This window comes from Miniopterus schreibersii (genome assembly GCF_964146895.1).
Source record: "Miniopterus schreibersii genome assembly, chromosome: 10".
Taxonomy (NCBI): Eukaryota; Metazoa; Chordata; class Mammalia; order Chiroptera; family Miniopteridae; genus Miniopterus; species Miniopterus schreibersii.
This window is the reverse complement of record NC_138110.1, coordinates 37,267,501-37,289,564: the sequence shown is the minus strand read 5'-3', so window position 1 is coordinate 37,289,564 and position 22,064 is coordinate 37,267,501. Positions and strand designations below refer to the sequence as shown.

Here is a 22,064-nt window from a genome sequence, read left to right as displayed (position 1 = left end):
CCAAAGAGCTCATGCGGTCAGATAAAAAACGAGCTCTTTTTACTTTTTCTCCGATTTTTATTCTCTAGCCAGCCTATTCTCTGAAAGTCATTAAACTGTTTCAAGGGGGGGGAGGGACCCAAACCCTTTTCACGTACTTGTTCTTTCCTTTGTCTATAAAATCTCCTCAGGCAGAAAGAATTATCTCTGTATTAAAGAAAACCACACTGCTGAAGTTTAGAATGTCTGTGGTTCTGCTTATTTGTTCTACCGGTCTATCACGGTCCTTGACAACCAAAGAGAAATGTCACAGATGCACTGTTATCAAGGAGGACAGGCCAACGTGAGTTCATTACCACTCTGCTACCTGCAATGAAATGAGGGGAAGGCAAGAAATTAGCCTTGGGAGAGTCTCTCTCTCTCTCTCACACACACATACACTCACACACACACATATACATGCACACACACATTTTAGAACCAAATAGTTTCTCTTTGTCCAATCAGAACCCAAATTTCTTCTACTACTTTGTCCCTCTTTATCTGTAACATGAAATTTAGAAGAAAGCACTCCAACTTTCATATAAAGCATAATTTATAAACATATTCCTGCCTTAAGGTCATTTAACCTTCCAACTGAATTACTATGGCTGCCTAGTCACAGCTTCAGTAAACAAACCTTTACTAAGCGCCTATGCAGTAACAGGCACTTGGCTAAGGCCCTGGAGATGGAAAGTCTACGACCAGCAATTTTCAACCTTTTTCATCTCATGGCACACATAAACTAATCAATAAAATTCTGTGGCACACCAAATATACAGATAGATAGATAGGTGATAGATGATAGATGATAGATGATAGAAGATAGATAGATAGATAGATAGATAGATAGATAGATAGATAGATAGATAGATTGATAGATAGATGATAGATAGATGATAGATAGATGATAGATAGATAGATAGATAGATAGATAGATAGATAGATGATAGATAGATAGATAGATAGATAGATAGATAGATAGATAGATAGATAGATAGATAGATGATAGATAGATGATAGATAGATAGGCAGGCAGGCAGATATAGAAAGATGTCTATATATAGTCAATCTGACAAAAAAAAGTTGGTATAATTTTGATTTACAAAAAAAAAAAAAAAATACTAATTATCTATCCTTTTTGCTCCAAAGTGACCTTTTTTTTAATTAAAAAAAAAGACTTTGGTACCAAGAATTAACCAATCAGATGCAACCTTAATATGTGGTGTGACCAACGAGGTGCCACTCTATTATATGACCTATATATTATGGTTTAAGACAAGGCATTCACATGGGATGACTACTGTTGTGTTGGCTGTTGTCATTTTTTTTCTTTGACAATCTAATGAAAAGAGGTCAGTGCCCCTGACTAGTCAAGTACTGCATGTGGCACACTGGTTGAAAGCCACTGGTCTACCACTCCGCTGCAGCAAACATTCTCAACTGGCCGGTCAAAAGTAGGTTCAGGTGTTAAAGGAGACTGACCTCTTTCAGCCCTCAAAGTGTCCAGATACAGTTTGGGGTGACTGGAAACTGCAGCCCTGTTGCCTCTCCATTTACCCAAGTGTGCCATTCAAAACTTTTCATGTTTTGCATATGCCACGCACAACATGAGAAGGGCTGGCAAGCACCGGCGCAGAGGGAGAGAGATGAGTAAATCACTGACTGCAGAGGGCAGGATACATACTCAGATGCAGGAACCCACAGACAAGGGGTACTGAAATCAGATGGGGCAGAGCGGGAAAACTTTATTGAAGATAAGCTCGGGCTAAGTGTTAAAGATGGATAGCAGTTGAGGACAAGTAGAAAATGGTTCTCCACACAGAGGAAACATGTGTACAGGCCCAGACACATAAAACAGCACGACGCCTTCCAGGAGTCACAAGTTCTATGCTGTTCAAATGAGGAGCACTGCATAGAAAGGAAGGGGAGTAGTGGCAGGGGCCGGGCTGGAAAAGCAGTTAGATATGAAAGAACGACTGTGTTCTGTTCAAACGTTAACCTCAGTGCTAGGACAAGCCACTGAAGGAGAGTGAGTGATAGTGAGTGATAGTGTTTACATTCTAGAAAGATGTCCCATTGGTAACTGAGAGGATGGTGTAGCAAGAGACCCGACCTGGAAGCAGGGAGACCTGTCTGGGGACTATTACACAATGCAGGAGAAAAGTGAAGTCAGTGGTAAAATGGCAGTAATGGGGAGCCACTACAAAAACAGGATCTAGAGGGTGTAGGACTGCTGTTGGCATAAGAAAGTGAGGAGCTGTCTCGCTGGTTGCCAGGCTTCAAGGAGGGTGGAGCCATTCCTAGAGATGAACTTGTTGTCTTGGTTTTAAACAGGTGTATTAATCAAAGCTAATGACACTTTTGTCACTATTTTCACATCCAGATTTTGTCTTTAACCATAATCCTAATAAAGCCAAGCTGGAGAAAGACTGGGCAGAAGTACACAATTCCACCAGGTAAATTTTTAATCTAGTACAAGAGATTTAGAAGGGCCCCGAAGACAATTCTTGGGACTCGGGAGACTTCTGACGAGAGTCCTTTGATTTTAGTCATATTTCAAACACAAACAAAAACAAGGAAAAAGAAATGCAAAATCTGACTAAAAACAAAAAACAGATATTGATTCTACTCTCTTTTAATTCCATCTTTTTAAAAAAGCATTAACCATTAATTTTTACTGACATGATTCTACATGCAGTTCACAATCCTTTTCACAGGACAAAGTATTAACACTAGACCACAACTTTTAATAATATAAAACCCAAATAAATATATTAAAACATTTACATTAAAGATTAGAGCCTTTTGTGGAAGAAAATAGAGTAAGAAACTGCAGAGAATGATGACAAATCAACAGGACAAATATTAGATGGGAAGAAGACTAAAATGGGTATAGAAACTCACAATCACCTAACCTAAAAATTAAGAAAAAATTATCCTACCAAAGGTTTTTCTAAGTGAAGGATCTACAGTGAACTACCCAATGTCTTTTTTCATTTGCTGTTCTGAACTGTTTTGTTTGGGGAGACCTTTTGGCATACAACTTTCTGATCGCTGTATTTGAGACTTCTCTCTCTTCTAACTAACTACCCTGGATGCCTTCATGTCCAAAACTGCTGGTTAACTGTGAAGGCACTGCTGACACATCTGAATTTTGGATGGTCCCTAACTCCCTACAAAACAAACAAAGCCAACTTCCATATCCCTCTGCTTAATCTTAAACCAAGTCTCACAAACCCTTTTTTCCATTTTATATAAGGAAAATATTGTGAAAAAATATTTTTAACATCCAGATATACAAGTACTAATTTCTCTACAGCAAAGTGATTTTTAAATTGCTAAACATGCACTTTGGAGAAAGACAAATTTTTAGTTAAAAGCATTTACATGTAGTCTTTAGCACATAATAACCAGATATAGTGAAAAACACTTCTAGAACAACTGCAATAATAAATGAAACATATTTAAACTTAGTATTTAGTATTTAGGAATTTGAATGTTTGGGAAAGGGTCTCGCTATTTTCTCTTTAAATGCAATAAGCCACAGCTATAGTAGTATAGCTACTATATCATTATTCCATCCCAGCAAAAGAAGATCTGGGGCAAAAAAGCCAAGCCTTTGTACTCCAGACATCCTACTTGCTGATACTTTTACCAACTGTTACTACTTCAGCTACTTTGGATAACACCAATCCACTTGTAACAATATTTCTGAATTGGACACTTAGAGTTAACTATCTTAACAATTACTAAAACACAGCTTAGGGAGAAAGTGCTTTGTTTTGAACAAGAAACATTTGCTTGCTGCAATTTAACAGTACTCTCATCTTTGTGTCTTTACATTTTTAGAAGTTAAAATTCAATCTCATTCACAAAAATCAGTCCAATATTATCACTCAACTCTCTTGATTAGTGACTTCTCTTATTTTTAATTTGGGAAGTTCCTCTTCTTAATTTTAAAGATATATTTGAAATGCAGGGACAACCAAATTTGTCTAAATGGAATCGTGTCACCCAGAAACATAAAAAAACTTTTGCTTTTTGCTTTTTACCCTTCATCAGCTCCAACTGGCTCGCAAGCAAATGAGGAATCAAACTGTTATTTAAATAAAGTGAAAAATAACTTGAAAACAAATTTTTTAAAGATTTTTTTTTTCTTTTCTTTCCTACCTGGCACACAAGTGGAAGGCCCACATTTCTAAGACGTGAGCCCACTGAGGAAGGTAAGAAAGTGGTTTCTAAATAACTGCTTTGGTAACATAATGGCTCAGCAAAAGGGGAGGGAGGAAAAACCTATAAAATAAGGTACATGTTTGTATAGTGAAAGATCAGAGCAAAGCGTGAGGCTGTGATTTATGAGCTATTACAAAATACAAGAAAATTTATGTATAATTGGAAAAAATTCATTTTGTTCTCCTCTAGTTGGGCTAATAAATTTTAAAATGCATGCAACCTTAAATGTCTAAGGTTCCTTCAGCCTGATAAACAAAACAAGAAAAGCCACACAACCAAATATAAACCATAAAAATAAATCATTATTGATTTAATACCATTTCAGCAACACTTTCCTGAAGGAATGTGAAACAAAGAAAATGTAAGAGCATCATTTTTAACTTTTTAACTGCACTTTTCATTTCCTGGAACACAACAATTCCTTAAGTTTCCATGAGTTTAATGTTTCTCTTTAGTTTTAACTTAATCTCTCCAAACACCAGACTTTCAAAATGCACTTTTCCTACAGAAGGACCACCTTCCCAAAGTGCATTTAATCTGCATGTATCTGCAGACCAGTAATAAAGACACCAGTGCCATTAGCATAATCAATACACAATTTACAGAGCTACCCAGATAGAACTGAAAGTCGACGTGTATGCCATTATCTTAGTAACTATAAATTAATAGTCATTTGTGGGAATATGTTCCCACTTATATTGTTTCAATCCTGACTTGTCAAGATAGGGTGAGCATATATTAAATATTTTTATAGTATATATGTTACATATAAACAGACTTTAAGTGATGATTTATTATCAGATAACCTATAAATATGTATAAAGTAAAATCAGCTAAATCAATCACACATAGAGGAGAAAGACTAATAAACACCTCTACTTATTAATCATTTTCCTTTTGCACCATGTGACTTAATAAGCAGAAACATATATATACATATATACAGATAGAGAGAGAAATATAATTGTCAGTGAATATAGGTGAAGGAAGGGCATGTTCTCAGATAGTGAGTCAGAAAGGGCCAGATCTCATCCTGTTTTTTTAAAGAAATAATAAGGAAATTAATCTAGTCAACTCTACCTTTGCTTATAACTTTTAAGAATCCAACCTTTTTTAATTTTATACTTAGCCAAAAAAAAGTATGTGCCATCTCTGAAGTACTGTCTATAAGACGTCAAAACTGGAGTCATGTTTAGGGGGAGTGGTGACAGGTCGTACCCAATTCCATCCACAGATGGCATCAATATCCTACCAGTTCAGGGGTCAACCCATCCCCAACAGATGTGCCCACCTCCTCACAGCAACGAAAAAAATTTGTATGAAAAAGTGGCCCATTTCAAAAGAAAGAAAACAGGCATTGCTTCAGGATGGTAACCTGCCAGTGGGAAATATGAATTTGTTTTTCCACAGCATCTCCCCACAGTATATTTAAAACAGCCAATATGACATTACCAGGAGCCTCTTCAACTGAAGTCAGACCCATTGCTATAATTTTGTAGGTGCAACCACCACTCACTTTTTCCTATAACAGAACTGGTGGGCTCCACCCTAGTAAATCTGGCCTTTGAGTGAGAACATCCAGAGGAAGACCTCTGAAAGGTCTACTCAACCTCTGTAAGTAGGTATTTCCACTGAGGCTCCATCAGCGATGGGAAAGCACTCCTGGATCCCTCACTCCAGCACCCCACAATCACCTCCTCTAAAGCACCTTCCAGATCAGCTTTCCAAGGCATGTGATTCTTTTAGCAGAAGCCAAAGCCTTTAATCAAACAGTCTGGGATTTGTCAGGTTTCCACAGCTTTCAATTCTCTCTCAGGTTTAACTAATACCATGTCATATTTTTTCTTATGGAAGTAACTTGAAGGGGGGGGGGAGTAGACCAGGGGAGGGAATTGAGATCTAAATGCTTCAACACCAGAGAAGAGATACGGTGGCCAGAAGATTAATTATTTCCACCTCTTGATTTGGTTTAAGATTGGCCCTGGCTTCTTTCATTTGAAAATTATGAAATTCACGACTGCTCATTTTCTTTTTATATATCTTTATTGATGAAAGTATCACAGATGTCCCCTTTTTCCCCCCATTGACCTCCTCCACCTGCCCCCACGTCCACCACCAGACCAACAGAGTCTACATTCCTTTTCTGCTCTAGCCATGAGCGCAGTGTCTGTGCCTCAGTTTCTTCATCTATAAAATGGGAATAATGACTAACACAAGATTCTCTTAAAGTCAAAAGAAACAGATACACAGTATCTTTGGAAACATTTAACATAAAGAGCGAGCTCACCTCTTCTCTAGCTCCATTACACCCGCCTTAATTGTAGAGAACGGTCACTAAGAGTTGGGTAGAAAAACTCACACCACTCCTCTTAGGCTGTCTCCAGAAGGGGGACGATATTCTGCTCTCCACAAAGAGGCAAGGCAGCTACAGAACTGTGTCACCCCTCAGGACTTGCAGAAGAGGGACAGACAGACAGGACAAAATGTGCCTGTTTCCTCAGCATCCCCATGAAGTTCCTCCGAAATGAAAAGCTGTTACTAGTTAGTAACCTCCTAAGAGCAGATACCTGTGAAGCCTCTCACATTTGCTACTTAATAAATCAGTTGTGTGAAGTAGATTCTTACCATGTTATTGGTAAGAAAACCGAGGCTTAGAGAGAGGCTCAATAGCATGCAGGATTCAAACACAGGTCCACCGAGTCCCTCGGGTCAGCTCCCTGGGACATGCTGATTGTGCAGATAGGACCAAAACCTGAGACTCCGACAGCTAAAACACAGAGAATAAGGGATTCTCACACAGCAGTGGGTCCAAGGCTTCTGTAAAGAGTCTGAGGGGGGAGGGGAAAGTCACTTTCCTTCCAGAGTTCAGAATGTGGACAGCCGCGAAAGGCCAGTCCTAAAACCAGAAATCAAGGGCCTGAGACTCTCCTCCCTGTTCTGCTACAAAGTCACAGTGCAACTAGGGACACAGCACTAAAGCTCTTTGCCTCCTGGAGATGACAGGATAGCTGGGACTCTAGTGTCCTTGCCCCCCTGGGAACAATGCACCTCGCTGTGCCCCCTTAACAAGACTTCCAGTCCCGGCTATAGGTGACCTGTCAGGAAAGGAAACTACCACCCGAGCTCAATCTACCCTTTCTAAAGTGTTTTCTAGAATATCTATCTTAAATTATATTGAAGCGGAATTTCCTTTGTCACTTACTATCATTTAAGGCTATTCCACTCATTAAAAGTGGCCTCACACAATCCTCCTGACTCTCTCCACTCCAATTTTCATTACTATCTCTTTCACTTCATTTAGCATTAAGGTTGAAGGGGAAAGTATAAATGGCTATTTGAAAGTCATCTGACTGGATATATTAAGGTTTCAGACTTTGTCCGTATAGAAAGATAACTTTATGACAGTTATAACATAGTTAAAATAAAGAGATGGTAGTGTCTACACAGAGTATCGCCAGACAAATGAGTGCTGAGGTCAACCAGCGGGCAATGACAGAGCCGGGTTTCTAAAGCCCAGAGGGACAGCGGAGCTTGGCAATCTGGGAGTGGGGACCAGGTTATTTCATGAACTGAACACAGAGAGTAGGACTGGTGACTGAATGAGCAAGGGAAGGGAGGCAAGGGGAAGTAAAAATAAAACAAACTGAGCATTTAGGATTTACTGCAGAAAAGAAGGGAAGAAATTAAGAGGAAAGAAATCTCAGACAATATGCCCCCAATGAGGTTTCACATGAAATTACAACAGGGGCCAGACACAGCCGGACACAGACTAGGAGTTAAGAGCCAGTCAGCAGACACGTTCCTATATTCTTGCTCCATCTTCACACTCTGTACTCACACGTGCTTCCAGACACCACGACATTCCTCGCTGAAGCCTAAAAGAAAATGCTTCTGGATAAATTCACTGATGAGCATGGTGATGTAGGAAATCATCCCCTTGTTCGGCTAATTCCTTTGTAAACCCAAGCCCAGATTTACCTTTTTAATTTAAGGATTATTAATAAATCTACTATGATTAAACCTTCATAATGATATGTGAGTTATTTGTCTCCAGTTCCTCTCCCAAGAACAATTAGCCTACCTTTGCAAATTAGCATGGCCCTTCTGCAAAGAACTCAAAGACACAGACCTGACTTACCAAAAAGATGACAGAGGCTCTAAAATTAATTAGCTCCACTTTATGTTTCCATTATCTTTTAATTGGAATTTCTGCAGGAATTTTTCTTTCAGAACTCTCTCTATATTGGCAAAGTGCAGAGGAGCTTGGAATGAAACGCTACTCTTGCCAATGTGAAGGGGCTGTCCATGGCAGACTGAACCCAGTAAAGACATCTGCAAGGAACCCACCCAAAACAGGCCCCTGAAAGGGCTGCGTCCAACCACCCAGGTACCCAGAAATCTCCACTCCTCAACCACAGCAAAAAGGAATTTTCTGGAATAGAAAGAAATTGTATCACCTGGAATAAAGAATTTCCCCACAAAAGTGAGAAAACCTTTGAGAGTAAGAGTTAGAAACATATACTAAGTACTTCTTGTCTGTCAGATACTATTCTAAGAGCTTACATGAATTAACTCTTAATTCTCACGGCAACCTTATGAATTAGGTACTATCACTCTCACAGTTACAGAAATTGTGATAATAATTTCCCCAAAGTCAACCAGATTAGAATTCCAACCTAGACAGACTAGTTTAACACCCAACCTCTTAACCACCATACTCTATTGACCCCATTTATTAAATGTTTGCTAAGTAACTACTATATTTCCAGAACTACACTTAGGTGCTGGGGACACAGGGCGAAAGGGGGCAGATAAAGCCTCGTAGCCAGTGTAATGGGGAAGACAGAACTAAAAGAATGATTGGGGGGGCAGGGGGCAAGCTTTCTATGTCAGACACAAAATCTATTAGAGAAAGCACTGACAAAACTGAAAATAAAAATTTTTTAACTTCTCAATGGCCAGAGGAGAAAAAAAAATTCCCACCCACAAAGACAAAAGACAAACTAAGGGAAATATGTGCAACACATAAGTCAGACAAAGGACTAATTTCTTAATAACATGAGCTGTTCTTTCAAACCAAAAGACAAAAGAAGCAAGGAAATAAAAGGGCAATTCACAGAAAATAAATATAAATGGTATATACACACATGAAAAGATACTCATAATTGTAGAAATGTTAATTAAAATGTCAGTGAAGTACCAGTTTGTTTCCCAAGACACATTAGTTAAGATAAGGTATTTAAATGCAGTCACTCTCTAACCCTGCTGTTAACAGCAGCGAGAACTGGCACTACCTCTGTGGAGTAGTACCAATGTTAAATGCATGTTCCCTTCACCCAAACAATTTCATTTTTAGGAATTTACCCCATATATCTAAGCACACATATCAGCAAGGACATGTGTGTGCTTCTTGAAGAGACATTTGTAAATAGTAAAAAACAAATAAGCAAGTCAATAAATAGAAACAACCTGATGGGCCCCAGTGGGGGAAGGGTTAAACAAGTGACAGAACCCCACACACGGAGTATAGAGCTGATAAAATAAAGGAAAGGTCCTAAATATCGATGAAGAGAGATTTCTAGGAAATATACTTAGGGAGGGCAGTGTGGAGAGCTCCCATTTTGGGGAAAAGAAGGCATACAAGATATCCATATATATACACTGCCCTCTAAGAATGGTCTAGTCCACTCCTGAGGACATGACCACTTGAATCCTAACCCTCTAAGTAACTGTGGAACAGGTCTCAGAGCAGCGGGAAGGACATTGTTAGCCTGTCCAGGGTATGGACGCATCTCCCTCAGACTTGGCTTGAAGAATTATATGGATGGTGGTCAAGACTGGATACGTGTAACTTTAAACATCCTCTCATAGACTACTTTTTGGGACTTCGTAAATAATACCACCAGGAGTAGAGACAAGAGAAAATGTCTAGAACATGTGAGTTAAAAAATGAAAAAGAGAAAAGCGCTAGTACGTAGATTACTGTTTTTATTATCTTCTACAGCTTTTTTATGTAACTTTTAGATTACAGAACATACTAAAGGATTGTTGATGAACTGTCATATTCTAGTATTTACTAAGCTCCATAATGGCAAAATTTTGCTAAGACTTTGCAAAGATCCTAAGCAGAAACACATTACTAAATGATTTGTATATATTTTCCTAGATTATCTAGGAGTGAAATGGAAAGGAGAGTTGTCCAATTGTCTTATGATACCAGAGTGTGTTATCTAGCACTATAAGAATTAGAATAAATCCAGATATTTGGAACAATAAATAGATCTAAGTGATGAAAAACTGAATGGAATTAGTTATAGTAGAGTACTTAAGAGTGGGAAAACAAGGCCCATGAACAAAGGACAGCCAGGACTTGTATACAAGTTAGCAGTGTGCAAATAATAGAAAAGAGATACTATTTGCATGAATTGAAAGTATACTACTGTTGCAAAACTAAGTGCAGTCTGGAATTAAACAACATTATGAGGGACACAAAGAATCATCTAAATATGTCTCATAGATTGTTAGCTCCATTGAACCCATGAGCAACTGGGTCTAACTTGTTCCTTAGTGTATCTTTAGCACCTGACACATAATTGATGCTCAATAAAAATTCCTGTAGAATGAATGACCATGTTTAATAGGTTTCATTAAAAAACCTATTAAACCTCAGATTCGTTTTGAAAGTGCTTCCTCTAGGATCCTTCCCTAACCTCATTGATACATGTGATATATTCACATCTGTGAGATGGTCTAGTAACACCCAGAGCTTCCCCTTCACATGGTTGTGAATTACTAGCATCCACTTAATTGTTCATTTAATGTGTTTCCACTGCTTGGTTGTACAAGAACATCAACCATATCTATCTCCATAGCACCCCCAACTCCTAGCACTCCTGGGCTGGCAAATGGTAGATCTGCAGTCAACATCTGTTGATTAAACAAATGACGGAATTAACATACTTGATGGTATATCTGCATGTTCATTTGTTTACCACCTAGTTTTAGGTTATGGGGATTCAAAGAAAAGAAACACAGAACCCCGTTCTCAAAGGGTTTACAAACCCGAAAATCAACTTAGCACCAGAGTTCCTATGATATGTGAGGTATAGAGGAAATGTTTTTTAAAAAGAGTCATTTTAACTCAGGTGGGTCAGAAAAAGCCTCACAGGAGATGTGAAATGAGTCTTAAGAGATGCAAACAGCCCGGCTAGGCATGGCTCAGTAGTTGAGCGTCGACCTAGGATCCAGGAGATCGGGGTTCAATTCCTGGTCAGGGCACATGCCCGGGTTGCGGGCTTGGTCCCCAGTCGGGGGTGTGCAGGAGGCAGCGGGTCAGTGACTCTCATCATTGATGTTCCTATCTCTCTCTCTCCCTCTCCTTTCCTCTCTCTGAAATCAATAAAGATATATTTTTTAAAAAAAGAAAAGAGATGCAAACAATATTCAAGCCTTTGTTATTATATAAAACAGGCTTGAGAATCCACAATCTAAACCTAGAGCAGGTTCAAAGTGAAGCGTGAAAATCATTAAAGGTTTGGGACATGCTGCCGTATGAAAATGGTCCCAGCATTTGGACAAATGGATGAACATGAACTGAAGATGACTAGCCAACATAAGTCAGGCTAAATTAAAATGCTGTCCTTAAAGCAGCACACTCTGACCTTGGCTCAAACATGTGTACTCCTGCAGGTTCACGTGCATCCCACGGCAAACATCCACCTGAGACCCAGACAAACAGATTTGGTCACACACTCACACAGACACATGATTTCTACTGCATAGCAGCTGCTGCTGTTAGGGTTGCTCCCGGTGAGACAGGGCAAACCCCTAGTGAAGTGAAGTGGTCACTGGCCCAAGGGCTCTGATCTAGAAGCTGCAAACTGCTCCATGGAAATTCCAGGACTTGGATAGAGTCAGATTCCTTATAAAGGCCCTGAGAATGGCTGCGTGTAATACATGTGTCCGTCTATATTAGCTCCCTAAATTATTAGTTCTTTATTAGCTGTGGACAAGAAATCATAGTGAAACGTAAGACTATCTAATCTCTGTTGTTTGATTTTGTTCCATCAGCTACAACTCAATCAAGTTCATAATTTAAAAAGCATGCCTGCCCCATTAATATGAATTATTGATCAACTTGTAAGAATTACAATTTCTCAACATGACAATTCTACAATGTTAGTGATAGAAGGAACTCAGAAGTCCTTCATTTCATAAGAAATAAAGTGATTTTGGTTCCACAAAAGTTTCCTGAGCACTTAGTTTAAGTCAGACACCTGGCTAAGCACTCTCCTAGCCTGAGGAACACACACGTAAACGAGTTCAGAGGCCACCCCAGAGGTCAGCCAGTCCATCACACTCATACTGGGTTTTAAATATGCAAATCAGCAAGTATAAAAAAACAGTTACATTTAACAGGAGCTATAAAATGGTGCTATTATCTTGTAATGGTTTTATTTTGAATATTAAAAAAATTTGCTATAATGATGTCACATGATTTCAGAGGAGGCAAGAGGGATTTCATACTGATCATCTTTTTCTTCAGCCAGTTACACTGCACACCACCATTCATTCTGCATTCACATCTTTGAACATGAAGACCATCAAGACAATATTCATTATCCCTAAAATGTCTTAGGCTTCAGATCTACGATTCTGTAGAAGTTTGTTTCAAAGCATTCGCCTATCACCCAGGGTAAAACTCATCAAGCTTGCCCTATGGGCTTTTCAATACCAGCTTGTTTCATTCCTTAGTGTCCTATTCCTGAATATTTAATAGAAGGAATTCCTTTGTGACTTTTTTCATTTCAACTTTATAAAGCAGGGATTCTGACCTTAAGTTTAGTTTGGCAGTTTTTAAATATCATCACCATCATACACGTGCTCCAAGAAACTCTAATTATCTTACAGGATGCCATCAATTCTTTGAAATTTTTTAAAAATTAACTTTAATGTCAGTTAACTTTCAAAACTGTTACACAGATCCTTCAGGAGGGGTAAGAGATACTGAAAAATCAATGACCTAAATCCAAAAGGGTTGAAAACAAATATTCCACATATTGTATTTAGTGGTTTCAGTTCAAGTGTATTTACCTTTTAATTATAAGAGAAAACACAGATCACCATTCTTAAAAAGTATAGCTCATCGAAGTTTTGGTGTCGAAATGTTTTTGAAACTCACTTTCTCTAACTTTCTTAATTGACTCAACTTGTTGAAAAGCGAATATACCATTTACATGTACCTCCTCCCCACTAGCATTGCTTCCTTCACCAAATTAAAAAGCAATGGAAGATATTTAAAATCTCATCCAGTTTTCTAGACCATAAGCTTCCTAAGAGCAAGACAATGTCTGTGTGATTCTCAACTGAGTTCTCAGAACTTAGCCCAGCGCCTGAGGCAAAATAAGCATTGAAAGAAAGAAAAAAATCTTGTTAAATAATGAAATGAGCCTCCTTCATTTAACAGAGAGGAAATCCTAATCTTAGAGAACAGAGGGTAAGTGGCTTGCCAAAAAGTGCAGACAGCAAATCAGAGCTCGCTCCCTGTGCCCTTTCCACTCTGCAGCCATCTCCTCACTCACACTACCGCCCAAGTCACAATACTTCTAACCATAATTGTTTCTGTTTTTATTCTCAACTCCTTCCAGGAATTAATATGCATTCCCTTGAGTCCACAGTTTTTACCTCTTACCTCACGAATGCAAAAAGTACATAACTTCGCATATTGCACAATGACAGTGTCAAGCCACCCTACCTAATACATGCAGCAACCTCAGACTCCACAGATCAGTTAGTGAGTAAAACATTCAAGCAAACTCATGACGGAACCGCCTTCCGATTGTTTTGTTTTGGCTCTTGGTAGAGCAGTGTTTTTGAATACGTAACTGACTTTTTTAATATATAAAAATAAGAAGAGATAAAAGCGTGAGACTAGTGCTAGACAGTGTATGTCTAATGAACCTTAAAACAATGGAGACAAGCTAAATCATTAGGAATGTAGAAAGCAATTACTGTTTAGTCTTATACACACACTTACTAGAACTAATCTGGTTCTATCTGAAGGAAAAGAATAATGTGAAAGAACATGTATGAAATGCTGGAAATGTCTACTGCAAATCAATGTATCATCTAAAACAGTGTTAATATATATTTAAGACCCAGTCACAGAACCTCTTATAGAATGGCAATTTGTAGTTCACCTTGTGGACTCCTGACCTCTCCAAGGGTTTTCACCATGTGTTCTGTATGACTATATGAGACTGTTTGTACTCAAGAATGAAAACCACATACCTCCTTCTTCTCATCAGGTAAATAACTTTCAACCTGATATGTCTCATAGAACACTGATGGCATAAGAAATTTTAGAAAAGCCAATCATGGGGGGGGGGAGAGAGAATAATAAAAATACTGAAATAATGGCACTTGATGATAAACTGATTTTAATTTCTAAGAGGAAATTATATTCCTTACATTAACACCAATTTTTATTAGGCAAAATTAAACTCAATCCAATTTTTCCCTTAAAAAGTGATTAACACATACGGATTTGCTAAGCAAGATGTACTTTAAATAGAATGTTAAGTATATTTGTATGCATGCATACTATTTATGTGTATATCTCATACTGAGTTGTGATAACTGAGGAGATAAAACCTTTTGATTTCACATATATAAAATTTTTTTATTGCAACCAAAATACCAAAATGTAATTCCAACAAAGTGCATGATTATGAAAGTGAATATTCCAAATGTCAATCACTTGACCATACTAAGTTTGAGAGAGCTATGCTCATGTATGAATAGTAAATGCTTTCCAAACCAAATCATCTTCTTGTGAAAACAAGACTTAAAATGCTTAACACATTCTCAACATACATACAATGGACAGATTAACAAATATATGTTTCTTTTCAAGGTTTTTTCAAAGCATTTCCTGTCCCATGAAATTAAAATGTACGGTGTCCAACAATAATTTTAAATGTATGCATTTATCTTTTTTCAAATCTTCTAAGAAAGGGGAGTTTCTAGAGACGGTCATATTTGAATCTGGAATTTTTTTTTTCATGACCAAATTAAAAACCTCTTCAATCAGACATCTAGAGTAGAAATGCCAACTGTAGTGTGTGCTGCCATAATAATGACACCCCCAAGATCAGCCCAGTGCTTGTAGCTGTGGCAGGGTCCCCAGGCAGCTGGATGACTGCTGCTTCATCATTATCCTTGCTAAAACTGAAGCTACTGAAGTTTTAAAGAATTCGTATCTTACTGAATTTCTTTCATCTCTAATAATTACTAAACTGGCATAATTACTTATACTAGAGGTGGAATACGATGCATGCTAAAAGCCCACACTGCCTAAAATTAAAGTTAAAAAAAAAAAAAAAAGCCACGATTCTACTCAGTTTTCAAAGATTTATCTTGTGTCAGGCTTTTATGCCAAGAGTTGCATAATTATTTAAACCATTTAAAAGCTTTCCTTACACTATTTGATTAATACTATAACAGAGCTATTTAAATTTACTAATGTTAACTTTAATGTTTAAGTTATAATTGCTTTGTAATAACATTGTTGCAGAACATATTTTAAATCAGACAAGTACACTTTCATTAGAACAAACAAGTTATATGTAATCCTAGCTACTGTACCTTGTAATCCCCAAACAAAAACAGGAACATATTTCAGATTTAATTGAAATGGGATTAGAAAGTTTCATGCACTCACTCCCCACTTCCACCGACCCACCCCCAACTAACTTTAACCTTTGACAACACAACAGGAGTCAATGGAGGAAAAATTTAAATACACCTGGGAAAATACTTAGAGACCTTTTGTATCAAAATCTCATTGACTCCAAAGCATTCTTTAACATATTACCTAATGACAACATTTACATTTTTAACAATCCATAAGGCTGCTAAAACCTGATACAAGTGTTGCAGGTCTTAAAATGATTTTCTCTCTTAAACTAAAAACTCAACATGGTATCTATTAAATTCAGCCATAAAGAATGTATTCTATGGCAACAGAATTAATGACATTAACCAGCAATGTGAATTCTGTCAGATGAATTAATAAAGCACAGTAATAGGAAAAACAGACCTTTCATAAAATTCTTAATTGATCTTGGTAGACTTGCTCTTTTCTGCTATCGAAACCTCTTTCTCCTCATTGCATGATTTTACATCAAAATGAAAACTCAGCCAAGCATACTCAATATTACATTTCAACTTATGTCAACAAGTATTCCACTGGTTTTAACAGAGTAGCCAATTCTTACAGACTTCCTTGGAAAATAAAAGGAGGGGAGAGAAATGTTCCTATATATAAGATGAAAAGAAATCTTCTACAAATATGCTATAAGACTTGCAGTGAGCCAAATAAGCAAGTGAAAAGAGCTAAGTATAATTATTGAAAGCAAAAAGTTGAAAAATTTTGTCATCACTACTAGATGTCACTGCTGTCAATAACTACAATGGATTTTAAGGGATATGGGAATACTCTGGCGAAACAAAAAAGAAAAATTATTAACAGCTTGCTTTAAGAAAGAAAGCTGCTAATCTCAAATCCCTTTGTAATTTCACTTTTACATGTATGCTTTTATGTTCAATATCCTATTTTTTGCCCTTTTTGGCAGGATGAATTTAGAGCCAACAATCCACTCATGCAACAAACAGATGTTTTTGTTTCTAAGGCCAAGTGGAATCTTATGAATTTTTGTGCCCTCCCTTTGAGAAAATGCTGCCAGAACTGCTGAAATCGTGAAACAGGCATTTTGGAAAAGACTCACTGGACCATCAGTTCTGGAACTTTGACTCTCACTTGTGGGATTCTTGCCAACTGTAATTGCTGTTTTTGTTTATGTCGGATTGTCTACTGATTGGACTATAATCAATTTAATGACTTCAACATCTAGTCAGTGTAATTTAGAGGTGGTAGAGGAGAGGGAAGAAACCATCACTGGTTGGTAGATGAACAGAAGTACAACGGCAACTGTGTGAAGGGGGTATGAATGTCAAACACTGAGCTTCTGCAGGGTTTCCAGTAATCAGGCTTTTTAGCATCTAGATCCAAAAGTAAAAGCCTACAGTGCTGTGTGCCACACAATTAGTAGAGCATTTTGCGCTCACGATAATGAAAAAGAATATGTAGATATACATATATGGATATCTTCTCGAGACTTCAAACACAAAAAGCTTACCTTAGGATAAAATCAATTTATTAAAACAGGAGTCATGTTTAACTTATATAAAATTGTGAAGGAAAACCTATATTGTAAGTTTTAATTAAAAGCAAACTATTATACTGTCAATGCAACTGTCTTTTCACACAAAATTTAAGGTGTTTTTTTTTTTCTTACTACAGCATCATTTCCAAAACCAAAACTGAGTCTCTCTAGTGGTAAGATTATTTTCTAAAGAAATAAAACACATGGAGATGGAATATAAGAAAACTTGATTTTATTATTTTTTGGTTGTTATACTTCACCTGTCTATAAGAAAATATGTTTTATCTTTGAAAACAAAAGAAAATAAGTGTTTAAATAAGGACTGGAGAGTTTAATGTTTCTATTAAGTTTAGGGACTAGTGCACCACACTCCCTGAGGTGGCTTTTTTAACACCTTCAATTTCAAGAGCTTTTCCACTGGAGAATACAGCCTAATAGATAGGTTTTCTGACTTTCAAAAGGTTATGGGCTTAAAATCCATTTGCCTTTACATTCAAATTCTATAGTTTACATTTCTTCTTTAAAATGAGAGCTGAATTTTTGCCACTTTATTATATTTCTAAATAAATTACTTCTTTAAAAAAAAAACCAAAAAAAAAAAACCTGTACAAGTACAAAAGAAGGTAAATGGGAAAAAGGAAAAAGGTCAATCGTAAGTGTGATAACTTCAGAATGTGCCAAGTTACAAAGGGTTAGCTACTGTGACAGCCAAGTTAAACAAGGCACTTTTGGGGCTCTCTTTCTCCCTGGTTCCCACCATTTCTCTCTAGAGGTCCCTGGTATGGGTTTATGAACACCTTAGGGTCCAGATATCCTAATTGTGTCTTGTGTTTAACTTGGCCATTTAAATGTCTAAGTGCTCCCCTCTCTCCTTCCCAGCTTTATAACTTGGCTCTTACTGAATATGTCACACCTTTATGTAGTGGACCACTTTTTCCTACTTACAGTGCTTTTTGGAGTAAATTTAAAAAAAAAAATTGTTTTTATCAGGTAGAATGGCTGAAAAACCTCTATCAGAGAAGCAACACAAGAAATAGAATAAAGAGCCAGCAAGAAAAATAGAAATAGGTCACAATTGACCAATTTGATGCTACTGATTTGCTGCCTGTAAAAACAAGCTGACAGCAGAACTATTTTCAGTCAGGTAATCTACTCAAATACCGTGTCTACTCTCCGGAATTGAGATAAATATCCAAATAATACAAATGGGATAGAAAGGGTGACTCATTTAATTGTCTGACCATCCATCCCTCTAAATAGTGGCTTTAATTCTCTGTTTCATTAAACAGAAAGGTTACTCTTGAAAATCTGTAGCTTGTAAGGAGAGAATAAGTTTCTCGACTTTGTATGTGACCTGAAAGAATTTTGATGCCAGGGCTTTGAGAGGCAGAAGGGGGTACAAGAGTTTCATGTTTCAAAATATATTTTACAGCTTTCACAAACAGAAAAATGAATCTTTTTGGTGTTTAACAGTTTTAATGCACTTTAGAGGAGGTAAGGAGACCAAGCAGGGCATCGTCCTTTGCAGCCAGAAACCTGGCACCCACTCTCAGGAGGTGGGTTATTAGGACAATTACACTAAAGTTTGCTACAAACAAAAGAATCCTACATATTTTTTAAGTAGATATACTCATTCAAAATACTAGATGTATGAGAATACCCAAAATAAATTCAACTATAATAGAATTTCCTGGTAGTAGTAATTCTTAAGCATTTGGGTAAAAACAAAAACTCCAAACTGTCATTTTGTTTTAATGTTTTTACCTGCCTTATGTAAACTACTCCCCTGAGATAAGTGTTCCAAATTATGATGTCAAAAGTGACAGCCACATCAGAAATATCTTTTAAACCTTGCCTGTTAAAGAAATAGCGTGGATGTAGGAGACAAGTTGGAAACTGAATGCAGAACTCCATGTTTTATGTAGAAGCGCACAATGCATTTTCATGGCTTCCAGTGCCTCCTTCAAGTCAGTATAAAGTAATCTACAAGGTTCTGAAATACTGTCACTCATCTAAAAATATCAGAATTTTTATCTTACTTGCAAAACTACTCATCGGTACTTAAGAGAAGAAACTTAAACCAAGGCTGCCTTTCTATGCCTGCTAATAGCAAAGTGTTGCTCATTGCTCATGATGATGATGATGATGATGCCAGAAGATTTGTCATAATACTTCCCTGGCTTTTCTACGATCCACTGTGACCTTCCAAACAATATGATGTACAGAACCCACATACTCAGAACACTCCTAAAGCACATTCTTTTTAAAATGGAGACCCTTCCAGGCAGACACAGAGAAATAAAAATAAGTGAGGAAAGGGCTAGGTATTGAACAAGAGCCACCTAGAATGCCATGCTTTCTACGCTTCAGAATCGCTGCTAATATCACAATCACTCATCTGACGCTGCTTATCTAAATATGTATTTTTCCAGGTAAAGGCAGACCCTGAAGGAAAACGAGCCCAGCTCTTCAGTGAGGTCTGTACTATTTTTATTCCTGTCTTCAGCTTCTCGCCCCCAGAGCTCAGCCAGCCCACCTGAGGCCATGGCTCTTCTGGGAGCCGTCCAAGCAGCTGACAGAGGAGAGCACCACTGTGTTCCATGCCCACACAGAAAACGGAAGCTAAATCTTTGTTTTTAATGTGTTTTATTTAAAGCTTGGCAGTTGAAGCACAGATGCTGTGTCTGTGGAGAAGACATTTAAATATTTTTGCAACACGACCACGTAACAAAAGAATAAAATGCCCTCTTTGCTCACTGTCGCTTGCCATTTCTGCCTGTTCAGAACCGCACGGGTCTGGGTCCCAGGTATTTTGCATTTTGCAGGTATTGTGCAATCTCATCCAAGATCGCCCTGCATGAATATCGCCAACGGAAGGGCTTCACGGACTGCCCAGAAAATCCTCGGTGCAGAATCCATGCTCCTGAGAAGGCTCGGGGGGCACTGGCACCCACCACGCACAGAACTTTCCCCGTGAATTAATTCCAAAGGCAGGCGAACTGAACACTCGGAGGCTGGGGGTGAGCAAAGCAACCCATTGTACAAACTTCCATAAACTTTTTAAAAATAAAAAAGCCTCCCCAAATGACTGAGGCTTCGGGAGCCTGGCTGACTGACGCCCAAGCGCTATCCCATCCAACTACTCGGAAAGTTCTTCTTTCCAAGCGACTGGAAAGAGGCTGGTCCCCGGGACTCCGCTCAGCGAGACTTTTAAGGCAACCAAAAGTCTCGGGGCCAGGTCCCCCCGACGGAGCGCGGTCCACGGTCACCCCGACACCCGCCGCGTTGATTTTGTTTCCCCACTATCGACCCTTGAATCTTTGAAGCCCCTCGGCCTCGGTGTTCCCAGCAAACAGGCGGCCCACGTGCATGTGAATCAACACTGAGTCAAGGCACATGTCAGCGGGGCATCTCGCTTTCAAGCTCAAACTTCTCGGCCGCTTCGGGAGCGGCGAGCTGCCCGCGGCGCGAGGCCCTCCCCCGCCCGGCCCTTCCCGGGAGAAGAAAGGGCTTTGTGTGCGCCGAGGGCTCCGCGCGCCCCGCTCCTCCGCGCTCGGCCGGGGCGCCGGGGGCGCGGGGCGCTACCACCCTCCCCACGACCCGCGGCGGGTCCCGAGACCAGCGGCGGGGACCGGGGCCCCCGGGCGGCCGAGGAGGAAGGGGAGGAAGAGGAGGAAGGCGAGAACGGGAGGAAGGGGATGCTGCGCCGCGGGGACCAGGGGGCGGGGCGGGGCCGGGCCGCGCACCCCGCGGGGACCCCGCGCGCCCCGGCGGCGTAGGACTCGCCCTTTGTCCTCTGCCTCCCGGGTCGCGGGGGGCCCTCCGCCCCCCGGCCATCGCCCCGACCCGCTGCCCGGCCTGCCAGCGCCTCCGGCCCGCGCGCTCCGCCGCTCGCCCCGCCGCTCCCGGCCTCGGCGCGCCGCACCGCCCGGCGCCCCGCGAGGCGGCTGGGGAAGGAGGAAGAGGCCGAGGCGGCGGCCACGTGACTCCCCTCGCCACATTCCACCACAGCCACCGGATCAATAACTTCAGTGTCCTCCGTCCCCCACCCCGCCGCCGCAGCCGGCCCGGGCGCCCCCCCAAAACCCCCACCCTCGCCACCCGCCAACTTCCCTCTCCGACCGGCGCGATGGGGCGCTGGACCCCATCTCGAAAAGCCCGAGATCAAAGGGGGCGGCGGGAAGGAGAAGCGGCGAGGGAGGGGGTGGTCAACTTTCTCGGAATGGCCAAGAGGGGTGCACCCCGGGGCGCGAGCGGGGGCCGCGGGCCGGCGCCCCGCGGGCGTGCACTCGGGCTGCGCGCCGCGGCGAACCCGAGCGGGGCGCGGGCGGGAGGCGGCGGCCGGGACCCCGCGCCACGCTTTTCACACGGCGGAGCCCGCTGCCCCGGCGCCGCGGCGACTTTTCCCTCCTTCTGAAGAAAGGGGAAAAGCGGCGGCGCACGGCGGGGCGCGTGTGTTCTCCGCGAAAACACGGCACAGAAACTTTTTCCTCCAGCCCAGACGGAGAGCTCCGACCGAGGGCTTTTCCCTCCCCCTCCGGATGGTCTCCTTCCTTTCTGTCTTTTCAATTACAGTATTTTGGT

General features: G+C 40.0%; 1 protein-coding gene across 5 annotated transcripts in view; it reads right to left on the bottom strand.

The window, feature by feature from the left end:
- The window catches only part of ZNF521 (zinc finger protein 521), a 272,429-nt gene that overhangs the window by 248,696 nt on the left and 1,669 nt on the right, over positions 1 to 22,064 (bottom strand). The window lies entirely within an intron of this gene.